We start from the raw sequence: 12500 nt of genomic DNA, 5'->3' as shown, positions 1-12500 counted from the left end.
GAAGAAGAAGAAGAGGGAAAAAGAACGAATAACAAGATTAACTTGCATTTTTGGTCTTTGCTTACACAGGGCCGGAGGGAGCCACAAACAAAAGTGCAGTCGGCAAAATGTCGATATTACAGTCATTTTATTACCTTGCGACATTTTCAGTGATAGATTTGTGCGCTTCGTAAGCCTCTGGAACTGCTTCAATAAATTATCGCTTCACCAACATCTCTAAATGAAGATCACTTGGTTAACTTTCGCAGACGCGGAGGATAAGTCTTGATAAAACTTAAATATTTCATAGTTGCAAGATGACTGAATAAGAGCTTTATTCCAAGAACATTCTAAAGTGCAATTTTCGTGTGAGTTGTGCTTTACTATGTGCTAAAGAACTTGTGTTTAAGTCGTGTCTAATTATATACTAAAGCACATGTGTTTAAGTTGTGCCTTACTATATGCTGAAGAACATTGTGATTTGTGACTTTCTATATGCTAAAGAACGTGGGTTTAAGTTGTGCCTTAGCTACTATATGCTAAAGAACATGTGTTAGTTATGCCTTTCTATATGCTAAAGAACATATGTGAGTTGTACCTTACTATACGCTAAAGAACATGTGAGTTGTGGCTTACTATATATGCGAAAGAACATGTGTGAGTTGAACCTTACTATATACTAAAGAACATGTGTTAGTTGTGCCTTATTATGTGCTAAAGAACATATATATGAGTTGTGCCTCACTATATGCTAAAGAACATATTCTTACAAAAACAAAACTTCAAATCCGGACAACAGACATCACTTTAACAGCTTTGTCCAATCCTCATATTTCTGTCAAAAACACACGAATTAAAAGATTCATTATAGACACTGCTCTTCATGTTGAAATATTGAAACCCTGCAATGTTGCATGATGCCTGAATGCCGAATGAAAAATTCAGTAGTCCAGTAAACGCCCAAACCGAAAAACTTTCAACCCATAACAGAAATTCCCCGCTCACCTGAGCACTCTTAACTAACAATGGACTTCAAGACAACTCGACAAAGAGGGCACTCGAAGAAAGAGGTTGGAATCCATTACCCACACTTTTACTCGAAACGTATGCAAGATTTCCTCCTGACGAATATGTTGTTTACATTATATTCCTGACCGAACGTAAATTAAAGCGTGCTATAATCCACGCTTAAATAGATCCTTGTTTCACCAACGAAAATTAAAATGAATACGCTATATTTTATCACAACACACCTTTTTCAGACCTTTTTAGGCTCTTCCACAGACCTTTCCTACCCCCCAAAACAAGAACAACAGCAAACTAGTTCGTAGGCTTACTCCCCGAGTAAGCAAATATGAAAGAGGATGAAGAAAAGGGGAAATTTTATGGGAGGAGGAGGAGGCGTAAAGGAGTTATAGGTCCCAATGCTCAGATGAATCCACATCAGACAGAATTGGCGTAATAAAGAAGCAAGCTAACACTCCCTGAAGTTGGATCCCTAAGCTCCCCCAAACCCCTCCCCTCCCACCAACCCCCGACCTCGATAAGGGGTTTGGGATCAGGGGAGGATACTAAAAATCTGGAACTCCATAAACCTTGGATGTGAGTAACTGTACAGCTTCGTACAAAACAAGTTAGAAGAGATGTTCATCAGCGTGAGAATTCACTATATTGGTTCGAACTGTCATACTCAGACGAAGATATTTCAGCGATATATCACCATTGCACTGAAAGATATCTAGTGTTTCTGCTGTATCATAGAAAATAAGGTGTGATCTTAGAACACTTCATTGAAAACTACGACCGAAGACATGGAATTAAACGAACTGACTTTTAAGAACCTACTTATATAAGAGGTTGTCTTAATTTCTTGAAGTAAAAGCAAAACATTAAAAATGAATTTAGAATTTATAGCGTTATATACTAAGTTTATCTTTACATCTGAAACTGTCAAAAGACAACTATGCAGAGAGAGAGAGAGAGAGAGAGAGACAGAGAGAGAGAGAGAGAGAGAGAGAGAGAGAGAGAGAGAGAGAGAGAGAGAGAAATGCTGCTAAAAAAAAAGTCAGCAACAGTAAAGATTAGAAAATATCATATGCAACAACTACCTCTTCACAGATGCAACATGAGAGAGAGAGAGAGAGAGAGAGAGAGAGAGAGAGAGAGAGAGAGAGAGTATGCGCCAATGAATCATATACAAGCCAATCAGAAAGTATTTCAATTTAAAAACCGGTTGTCCAGACACTAAGTTGTAATCTTTTCTTGAAAGCACTTGGAATTTGTTCCAAGAATTTCCTAGACTCGGTATTTAACATTTATCCCCCAACACCTATCGATGTTATCATACACAAAACCTGAAGCTCGTGCTTGAGAAGGCAATTATAAGGCTAAAAAAAATCTGCTCCAAAGGCAACACCGGAAATAATCACTAAGTCACCCGAACTTCAAGAATATAAAGTGACAGCGTTTGCAAAAGGGTATGAAAAAAGGTCAAAAGGCATCAGGGCGAGAAAAAAAAAAAAATCCCTTCATTTTTAACTGCCTTGGACCATTGGATCTGCTCTCACCAAAGAACGCCTAAGTAAGAGGGGAAAGAGGGGATCTGACAGAGGGCGTTCTGAAGTGTCCCCACCACAAAGAATGGGAAAATTCTCCTCTGCCCTGTCGTTCACTGGGAAAAGACAGATCTGTCAGAAAACCATTAAGAAACCTTTACAAATTTCCACCATGTGTGACTCCGAATTAAACTGGAAGGAATCTTCCTTGGTTAGAAGCTCTTACCACTATAATAGATAAATCATTAATGCAGCAGGTATCTTTTTAAACGAAAATGACAACCTCTCTACCCATCATCCCCCAAGAGAGCTCACTTACCTTTGTATTTACTAATTTTTCAGCCCTCGTAACTGACCTTTCTACTTTGTCCTTTTCATGAATAAAGCTTTGTGTTACCAAATATTTTCATTAGTTTCCGTGAAGGGCGCTAGGGCGGAACATCTAAAATATAACGTAATTATCAAGTGAAAATACATAAACAGATATATATATATATATATATATATATATATATATATATATATATATATATATATAAAGGTAACACCACGGACGAAAATGAAAAAGCGAGAACTACGATCTTTCGGTCTTACGACCCTTTACCTATAGGCAACGCTTGCCTATAATAAGGGGGGGCGTTAAGACCAAGAGATCTCGGCAGATCTCGATTTTCATTTTCCTCCGTGTTGTTACCTCTTTTTATACTAGCATCACGTTTTATATATTTCGTGATAAAGGTACTTATATATATATATATATATATATATATATATATATATATATGTATATATATATATATATATATATATATCTATATATAATATATACATATATGATATATGTATTTATATATATTATATATATATATCTATATATATATATATATATATATATTAATATTATAATGTATATATATTAATATATAATATAATATAAATTACATATTATATATATATATCATACATATATATATTATATAGATATATTTATATATAATTTATATATAATGTATATATATATTATTTATATATAATTATATTATACGATATATATTATATATATATATTATACATTATATTATGTATTATATATTTATAGATAGAGAGAGCGAGAGAAGGAGAGATAGAGAGACAGAGAGAGAGCTCTAGAACCGTAATAAGGGAATATTCCCATTAATGGCGCGTGATTTGTCTCTACCCCTGAGATCAAGGATAGCCAGTTGTATTTGTGTAGGAGTGTGAATATTTAAGTAACAGGAAGTGCATTACGTCTGAACCATTATTCGGTACAAGTTATGGCTTTTACCATAACACACAACATAATCAAGCTACAATTACTCAGAACATATATTAGTCAGATGTGCTTTAGGGAACAAAGCTGAAAGTTACGGCCTGTATGAGTTCCTCGTTGGACGAGTGGTTTGCGTGCTCGCCTATTGATTTGGTAGCGAGGGTTCGCGCCCCGCTCTGCCAACATGGAATCAAAGGAATTTATTTCTGGTGATTAGAAATTCATTTTCTCCACATAATGTGATTCAGATCCCACGATAAGGCTGTAAGTCCCGATGCTAGGTAACCAACTAGCCCCGTAAAAATATGTAATCCTTCAGACCAGACCCTAGGAGAGCTGTTAATCAGCTTAGTAGTCTGGTTAAACTAAGATACACTTTTTTACGGTCTGCATGAAATCTTATGCGGGAATTCTTAGGTGATAAATTGTGGTCTGGTGCCTCAGATATTTTAACGAGAAGTCAGCCCTTAAAAAGGTTTTCTTTAACGATTTTAGTCTAAAGCCAAGTACAGGGAAAAGTTGCAAGTGTGATTATTAACTTATATGACCCACAAATGGCAGATGACTTCATTATGAAAAGAACATTTTTGTTGGAGTATGAACTTACGCCTGGATGATACTGATTTGATTTGCATTTGATTTATATAGATTTTTGGCAATTTGCCAAGAATTGGGGCAACTAAGGCCATTCAGCGCTGAATCGAAAATTGGCAGTAAAAGGTTTGAAAGGCAAACAGGAGGAAAACCTCGCAGTTGCACTATGAAACAATTGTTAGCAGAGGGTGGACAGTAAGACAGAAGAAAGAGAATATGAATGGAGGTACAGTAAAAGGAATGAAAGTAATTGCAGCTAAGGGCCGAAGGGACGCTGCAAAAAACTTCAAGTAATACCTACATTGCACCGAATGAGGTGCACTGACGGCACTATCCCACTAGGGGGCTTGGATGATATTGGCAATACTGAAATAGTGGTCAACCTTCATGATCTGATCACAATGAAAGGTGATTTAGCTTCGAGTCCTGATACGATTATACAGCAGATGAGAGATTCTTTTGGGGAATGTTTTCTGAAATGTCTTCATTTGCTGAGAAATCACAGTTTTGAAGAAGGAAATTTAGTAGTCTTCTTGTTAAAACAAAAAGGTTATGAAGCTAATGGATTTAACGGCAAGAAGATATTTTCCTTTAATTACAACTGATGATTACCAGATTGAAGTAAAATATGACTGAAGCAATGGGATGGATAAAAGAGTAGTTAGGGGACACATACTGAAATAAGAGGACTTTATGAGGATAGCGGAGAATACGAGGTAAGATTTGGCGTTATTGTCACAAAGATTTTTATTATGGGTGCAGGATCATAGGAGGAAGGAATGAAAGCAGGACCCGCGGTGATAGTGAAATGAAGGTTTAGTGAACGAAAAAGACTTTTGTTTAAAGAGCATTCGAAAGAGAAGAGAGGTCGAGTCGAGGGATATAAGAAGAGAAATAGATACGTAGATAAACAGACAGAGAGAATGAGGATTTCCTGCTTGGCTGGAAATTACTGGAAACTTCATAATGGAGCAAATTTTTCATTCGTAACTCTTTCAGCGAAAGCTCATGCAAGCAAAAAGCTCAGTAATGCCGGATTCACCTTCTCTTCTCGACTTTATTTCGTTTCCTAATGATTTTCTTGTATTTTTTTTAAATGTAAGCGGCATTATACTTATAAAATATGCTAGTGTTCATGCGTGCGAACACATACATTTTATATATATATAATATAAATAATATATATATATATATATATATATATATATATATATATATATATATATATATATATATATATATATATATATACACATACAGACACGTGTGTGTGTGTTTAATGTTTACAACAATCAGTTCAGTTCCCATAACTCAACTCCTGAATAAAGGATGATTCTAAAGTGTACATAACGCCCCAAAACACCAGCCTTGGTCTTGGTGCGTTCTGGGACGGTAACCTTCTGTACTTGACACTCAGGGCAATACTCTAAACTTTGGAGAGAGAGAGAGAGAGAGAGAGAGAGAGAGAGAGAGAGAGAGAGATTTGGTCCTGGGGCTGGAAATCATTTACGATTACCTTTAGAGTGAAAAGGTAATCCAGTCCCAGGGACAAACTCTCTCACAACTGGCCTCTCTGTCGCATGTGCAAAAAAGCACTCCTTGGTCTACATCACACCAGGTACCCAGTAACTGCTGAGGTGAGCAAAGGCGCCTGTGGTTTTAAATGCAACATTCTATTATAATAAAAATCCGAGTGGACCTTGTTTTGTCCAGCCCGGGTGACAGTAGGGAGACCAGACACAGCCACCCACCTCCCGTAGACCTGTTTGTCCGCCCCGGGTGGGGGGCGGGATAGGTAGGGAGAGACATCCACCCTCCTGCAAACCTGTTTGTCCTCTTCCTCTGGCTAGTGAGGCAAATGCCCGAACCTCTGAACTACGAGGCCATTTTTATACACAGATGAGTGAATTAAAGAACTTAATCTTTTAACCGACTGAATTTTAATGTGTATTACGTGGAATGAAAACCGGTCAGATTTACCTGTTTCATGGTTAAATACTAAAGCAATTACGCCGTCTCTATTAAGTCTCTCTCGAAATAATTATCATAATCCTCTTAAAATGACCCAAACATACGAAACCTACGCTGTCCCATGTGACATTTGAAACATAACGTCATTAAATGTCCTTCCAGAGAATGAAGGCATCGTAGGAAAATTTTCTTTTTGGTTGTGGAAAACTTTCCATATATCATTTATTGCATTATTATTATTGTTATTTTTATTATTATTATTCACATGATGAAACCTATCCATATGGAGCAAGCCCACCAAAGGGGCCACTAACTTGAAATTGAAGCTTCAAAGAATATCAAGGTGATCAATAGGAAGAAAGTAAGACGAGGTCAAGGAAATACAGAAAGAAGTGACCTATGAAAATAGAAAAAATTAAATTCATAAATTAATAGATAGATAAAAAAATGTATTAAAATGCCAGGAGATTAGTATTATGGCAGTAATGTACTGCAACGTCGCTTGAACTTCTGAAGAAGTTCCAATTGTAGGACCTCCTTTGGAAGGCTGTTCCAGAGTCTAACGGTGTGAGGAATAAAGGACCTCTGGAATGCTGAGAAAGTTTCCGAGGCACATTTACTCCAATAAAATCTCGGAACGTTGATATAAACTTCCTGTTTATTGCACAGCACGACGCATATTTTTTACTACTAAATTAGGGAGTATAATGCTGAACACCCCATTTTTATTGCAAAACATAAATCAATCACGCAGGAGAAGAGAAATGTACCAAAAAATTAAGTTATTGTTTCATCTGAATGAATTTTGATTTTTAAATTACTCACTACCTTTTACAAGACAAAACCATCGGATTCTTTGGCACTGTGTACTTGATTCATTGCGTATGTCAGACGTTAGACGTTTTTATTCGTTTCACAACGATTAGTCCTGACTAATCTTCAAGACTTAATGCTAACTATGAACCAATGGAAGGTTAATAATTCTGCTTTATCAAGAAATTTACTCAGAAGCCACACCTCCCCCCCCCCCCCCCAAATCCCCCCCCCCCCCCCCCCCCCCCCCCCCCCGGCAAAAAAAAAAAAAAAATCAGCATTTTGCATCCCAAAAACTATCATAATTCAGGAAAATAACTAAACATCGTTTGATGAGCTGGCTTGTGTCAACTCTGCTAAAATTTTTCATGATGTTAAATGTTCAGTTTTTTTTATTTTGTATTTTTTTGTTAAATGCTCGTTTTTTTTTTTCCTTTTTTTTTTCTTTTTTTAGGTTAAAATTAGAACTAAAGTATAAATTACAAGAAATAACTCCGTCATAGCTCAGAAAATACATTTGAAATATTTTACTTAATATCAACCTCATTTTAAGTGAGAAAGCAAAACAGTTTTGGCAAAGTCAGCAAGAATTTTACATCGATAAGAATTTTTTTCCTGAGTAATCATCAGCAACTACAGACCTGATGACGGTGGGATGGTTAACAGGTAGTCACAAATAGGCATGAAATTCTCATATTCTTAAAATAAGCATACGGAGGATAATGAATGATATATGAGCGAATGTTCTAAGAAAATCTCACAGACGCATCATGTTGGGGATATATTATTTAATTGGAGAAAAGCGATCGTGACCGATAACAGTTCGAGTGGAAAAATGATTTTCCCTTCCTCACGCCCATTGGTTTAAAAAAGCTGGAGAGGTGGTGCCCGAACCAGTGGGATTTGGTGGCGGTCTCAAAGTTGCGACCTGGTTGCGACCTAAGGTCACCAACAAGATTTTGGAACGGGAGATAAAGACATAAAGACAAAGATAATAGGTCACGCGATGACCTGATGGCTGAAGCGCAGCACTGTGTTAAAATGGCAATGTCTTTTGATTGGAATATATGAGTTGGTATATGGCGATGTACTTTATCACCCCTATTATGGAGCGTTCATTTTATGAGAGGGGGGGGGGGGGGAGGAAGGGGGGATTATCTCTGGTCAGTCTTCGTTGCTAAAACACACAGCACTCTGTTAGGTCATTCACTTCACAGCATGACACCAGTTCTCGAATTACTCTGACATCTTAATAATATATTATTACCGGCAAGCGAATTATTTCTTTAAATGTTAAAAGGGAACTGAAAATATTTCGTCGACAGGTATCTCCGCTGCGACTCCGAACAATTTCTCTTTCAGGAGACTTTGCATTAAACGGATAAGTAATTTACCACTGTTTTGTTGTCTGAAGAAGATTTAGAAGTAGACGAGAGAGAGAGAGAGAGAGAGAGAGAGAGAGAGAAGAGAGAGAGAGATTCTTCAGAAAATTAATTGTACCTTTTACGGGGATAAATAGTCTGAAATCTAGAAGACCGTGTAGCTTCAAGATGCAACCATTTTTTTTTTCGGGATAGGCCACAGGATTAAACTTTACATCAGGGACATGATCTTTGAAAAATTACGGTGAGAGAGAAGAGAGAGAGAGAGAGAGAGAGAGAGAGAGAGAGAGGCGCTCTGACATCCTGCAATAACAAGTGAAAAAGAAAATCTGGAGGAAGTGAGAATACGGAGTCGTCGAATGGATGGTATTGACGTGAATTGCCAGTCAAGGCAATCAATAAGATGATGTAAAGAAAGAAAGAATTGTAAAGAAAGCATTGAAGGACAAAGTTCAAATGGAGAACCTGAAAACAGAAAGACTTTCTCCATAAAAGTATCGCAGTTGTTTACCAATTCGATGTCAGATGTCCAATCTTATCGAAAACGCGTCGCAAAGACACACACACACAGACCGACAAACACCTTAGAGTCAATTTTGGAGGATCTGCCCTAGAATTTAAAATCGTTCCACTGATAAACTGAAATACATTATTCTTCCCAAGTTCATTAATTTTTTTTATGTGCAAGCTAATGTATAATTTTTGTCCATTTGGTAATTAAGCAAAGAAATTAAATTCACGGTGGTGCCAAAAGAACCCTCTCCTGCGACAGCAAGAATATTTAAAATCTGACACATTCATAATACCAATTATTTTCCATCATGCATATATGTAAGTAAGTTCGTTATATTAAGCATTCTGCCACGGAAATATTTCAGTGCCGATGTCAAGACTTATTATTTGTAGTTCTGGACATACTATTTGTAAAATTCTATTTCATCTTAGTCCTAATTGGATATATACTGCATCTTTCTTGTGACACTTACAATTATTCACTCCAATTACCAGGAATACCTCACTCAAAAGACGATTATAACTTATTCAAATACCTTGACGTATACCTCAATTCAGCCTCTTGATGAAGTGGGTAAACACTGCGGTAAATGGTAGTGTTAAGTGACCCCACTGAAAGGTTCTACAAATATTTTTGAATGTTCTCAAAAAACGCTTGAGTAGCGAATCAAAAGAATATTAATCATCGGTGCCCGTTTCCTCTTCAAGGAAACAACTACAGAAGTTGTTACCTTTCAGTTTAAAGACTGATTTATGAAACTTAGGTTACCAAGCCAAGCACTGGGGCTCTTCAGCGATTAAGACAGTTAAAAGAGGAGTTAGCTGGAATGGTTGGACAGCAGATAAGCAGATCTAAGAAGTAAAGGAAATGAATACAAAGCTCTAAAGGCGGAACTACGAGAAACGCCCATAGTTGCTCTAAGAAGTAGCAGTTGGAGGTGCTGGACAGCAAAAATGAAGACAGGAAGTGGAAATCGATGCAGTATAAAGGACTAAAATGTGGATGCCGCTACGGGACGAAGGGACTCTGCTAACACCCTTTAGTAGTTGAAGTGTATCTTAGTTTAATCAGACTACTGAGCTGATTAACAGCTCTCCTACGGCTGCCCCCGAAACATTAGATATTTTTACGTGGCTAGGAACCAATTGGTTACCTAGCAACGGGACCTACAGCTTACTGTGGGATCCGAACCGCATTATACCGAGAAAATCCATTTCTAATCACCAGAAACAAATTCCTCTGATTCCACGTTGGCAGAGTGGGAAATCGAACTCGGAACTACCGAATCGGTAGGCGAGCACGTAACCCACTCGTCCAACGAAGAACCACCCTTTAGTAATGCCTATAGTGCACCAAACGAGGTGCTCTGACAGCGGTACCTTACTACGAGGTTTATTTATTGGGTTACGTTTGCGGGATGAAGTTGCCAGCTTCATGAACGTGCCCCAAACTGATGACATTTTGAGACTTAATAAACTGTATGCGTCTGACGTGCCCTTGTCGATCACCCATCCAAGGACCACTGTAGCTTGTACGTCCTGAAATTCTGCTTCTTGCTGTGGGGATCCTGAAAGTTTCTCCCTGAAGGGGTCTGTCAAGTTATACCGTGTGACCAGAAAGTAGATGTGCATTGTATGACAAACGACTCCTTTACTCCTGCAGCATTTGTATAGTTTCTACAGAGATCTACTCACACTTCAATGAACATCAAGAGGTTTCACTGGAAGAAGGTTTTAACTTTGACTGAGACCGCAGTTCTTTGATGGCAAGTAGGACCTTCCTGACGAAATAGACTCCTTGGGTAGTGGAGAGCAGGTTGGTATTTCTCTGGTAGGATTTTTAGTTTCCTGGGCTGACCTACAAATCTCGCCCTCAAGGTTTCCCAACCCCGTTCTCTTAGAGACAATAGGATTTGCAAAAGACCAGTGAAGAGAAAAACGTGTTTCACAGAAGCATACCACTTTAAGGTGGGCATCTCAATTAGTAATTTTAAGGTTGGAAAGGTTAGCTTTCAACAAACTTAGAAATCACTGGAAGGATGGATTTTAGTCTATAACTCTAGCAGTCAACGTTTATAACACTTAACAGACCAATTACTGTATAATTTCCACTTCTCCAAAAGAAATCTATGTAGGAATAAAAAATATAAAAAAATACAACGTGATGACTTGACGAGAAAAGTCCCAAGACATTTCTTTAAAAATATCAATACTGAACCCTTCTGAATCTTCTTCACCAAGTTAACTATTTTTTAATATCTATATATACCTAAAAATCAATCTATCAAATTTTATTATGATTCAAACACACAAACTCCATCAATGGCCAATATCTATTCCAGCGACAATAAACAACCAGATCATTTTGTGGTGTGATGCAGCTGCGGTAGATGAAGGAGAGATTCGCCAAATACTGCAGAATGGATTTAACCAACAAAAAAGAATTTCTGACCAACAATTCAGGCTATATTGAGAAGCAATATTCCGAGGCTGAACGAAACTATTTTCTCTTGAAGCCTCGAATACTTCATGAAACCACCTCACATTCTCTCGTTAAAGATCACTTCCTTTCCCAGCGTTCAATTCAAAATTTCCGGAGAAAATAAAAGTGAAATGAAAACGAAAGAGGAAAACGAAACTGTGCCAGTTAATACAAGTGAGAAAACGAAAACAATGAAATTAACAACAGCTGTAAATACATTATGAATAAAGTTTGTAACAACGAAAAAATATGTAGATCTAAGTAATGAGGAAGCATGCAAAGAAGGATGTGACATTTACATAGAGTAAAAGGTCAAACACATGAATTCAAGACATGCCATGAAACTTTTGTACCATTTATCTTCACGACATTCAAAAGCCTGAACGTATAAGGAGAAAGAGAGAGAGAGAGAGAGAGAAGAGAGAGAGAGAGAGAGAGAATTGGCGTTTGATACTTGATACCCTTCTGCTTTAGGCTTTAACTGAGAACACAGATGACAGGAGAAGCTTAAACATTCCAAGGACGTAACTAGTGGGATTTGGCTCTAATTAAAAACCGGTTTCATAAAATATTGCGGTTATTGTCCGTTTTTTCCTGCAGACTCCATACCCCCTTGAACCAGGGTGGTACTTAAGGCTTCTATTTCAGAACCCAACTTCATTCTTTATCGGAAATCCAACCCCACCCCACCCACAACCCCCCACAAATATTTAGGGGGCATCCACTCAACTGGCTTTACTGAAAGCTAACAAGAATCATATCGATTACTAACTAATAGGAAATAAATGACAGCCTGGAGATGGTTTTGTTACGTGTTAAACTTCACGCAACAATCATCTGCATTTAGGCTTGTGGTTTCCACGCCCACACTTCCAGCCATAAAGACAGCAAATAAACCTCCATTTTCTTCTTTTTCCTGT

This window comes from Macrobrachium nipponense, chromosome 37 (genome assembly GCF_015104395.2).
Source record: "Macrobrachium nipponense isolate FS-2020 chromosome 37, ASM1510439v2, whole genome shotgun sequence".
In the NCBI taxonomy this organism is placed as follows: Eukaryota; Metazoa; Arthropoda; class Malacostraca; order Decapoda; family Palaemonidae; genus Macrobrachium; species Macrobrachium nipponense.
Note: the sequence above shows the minus strand (reverse complement) of the source record.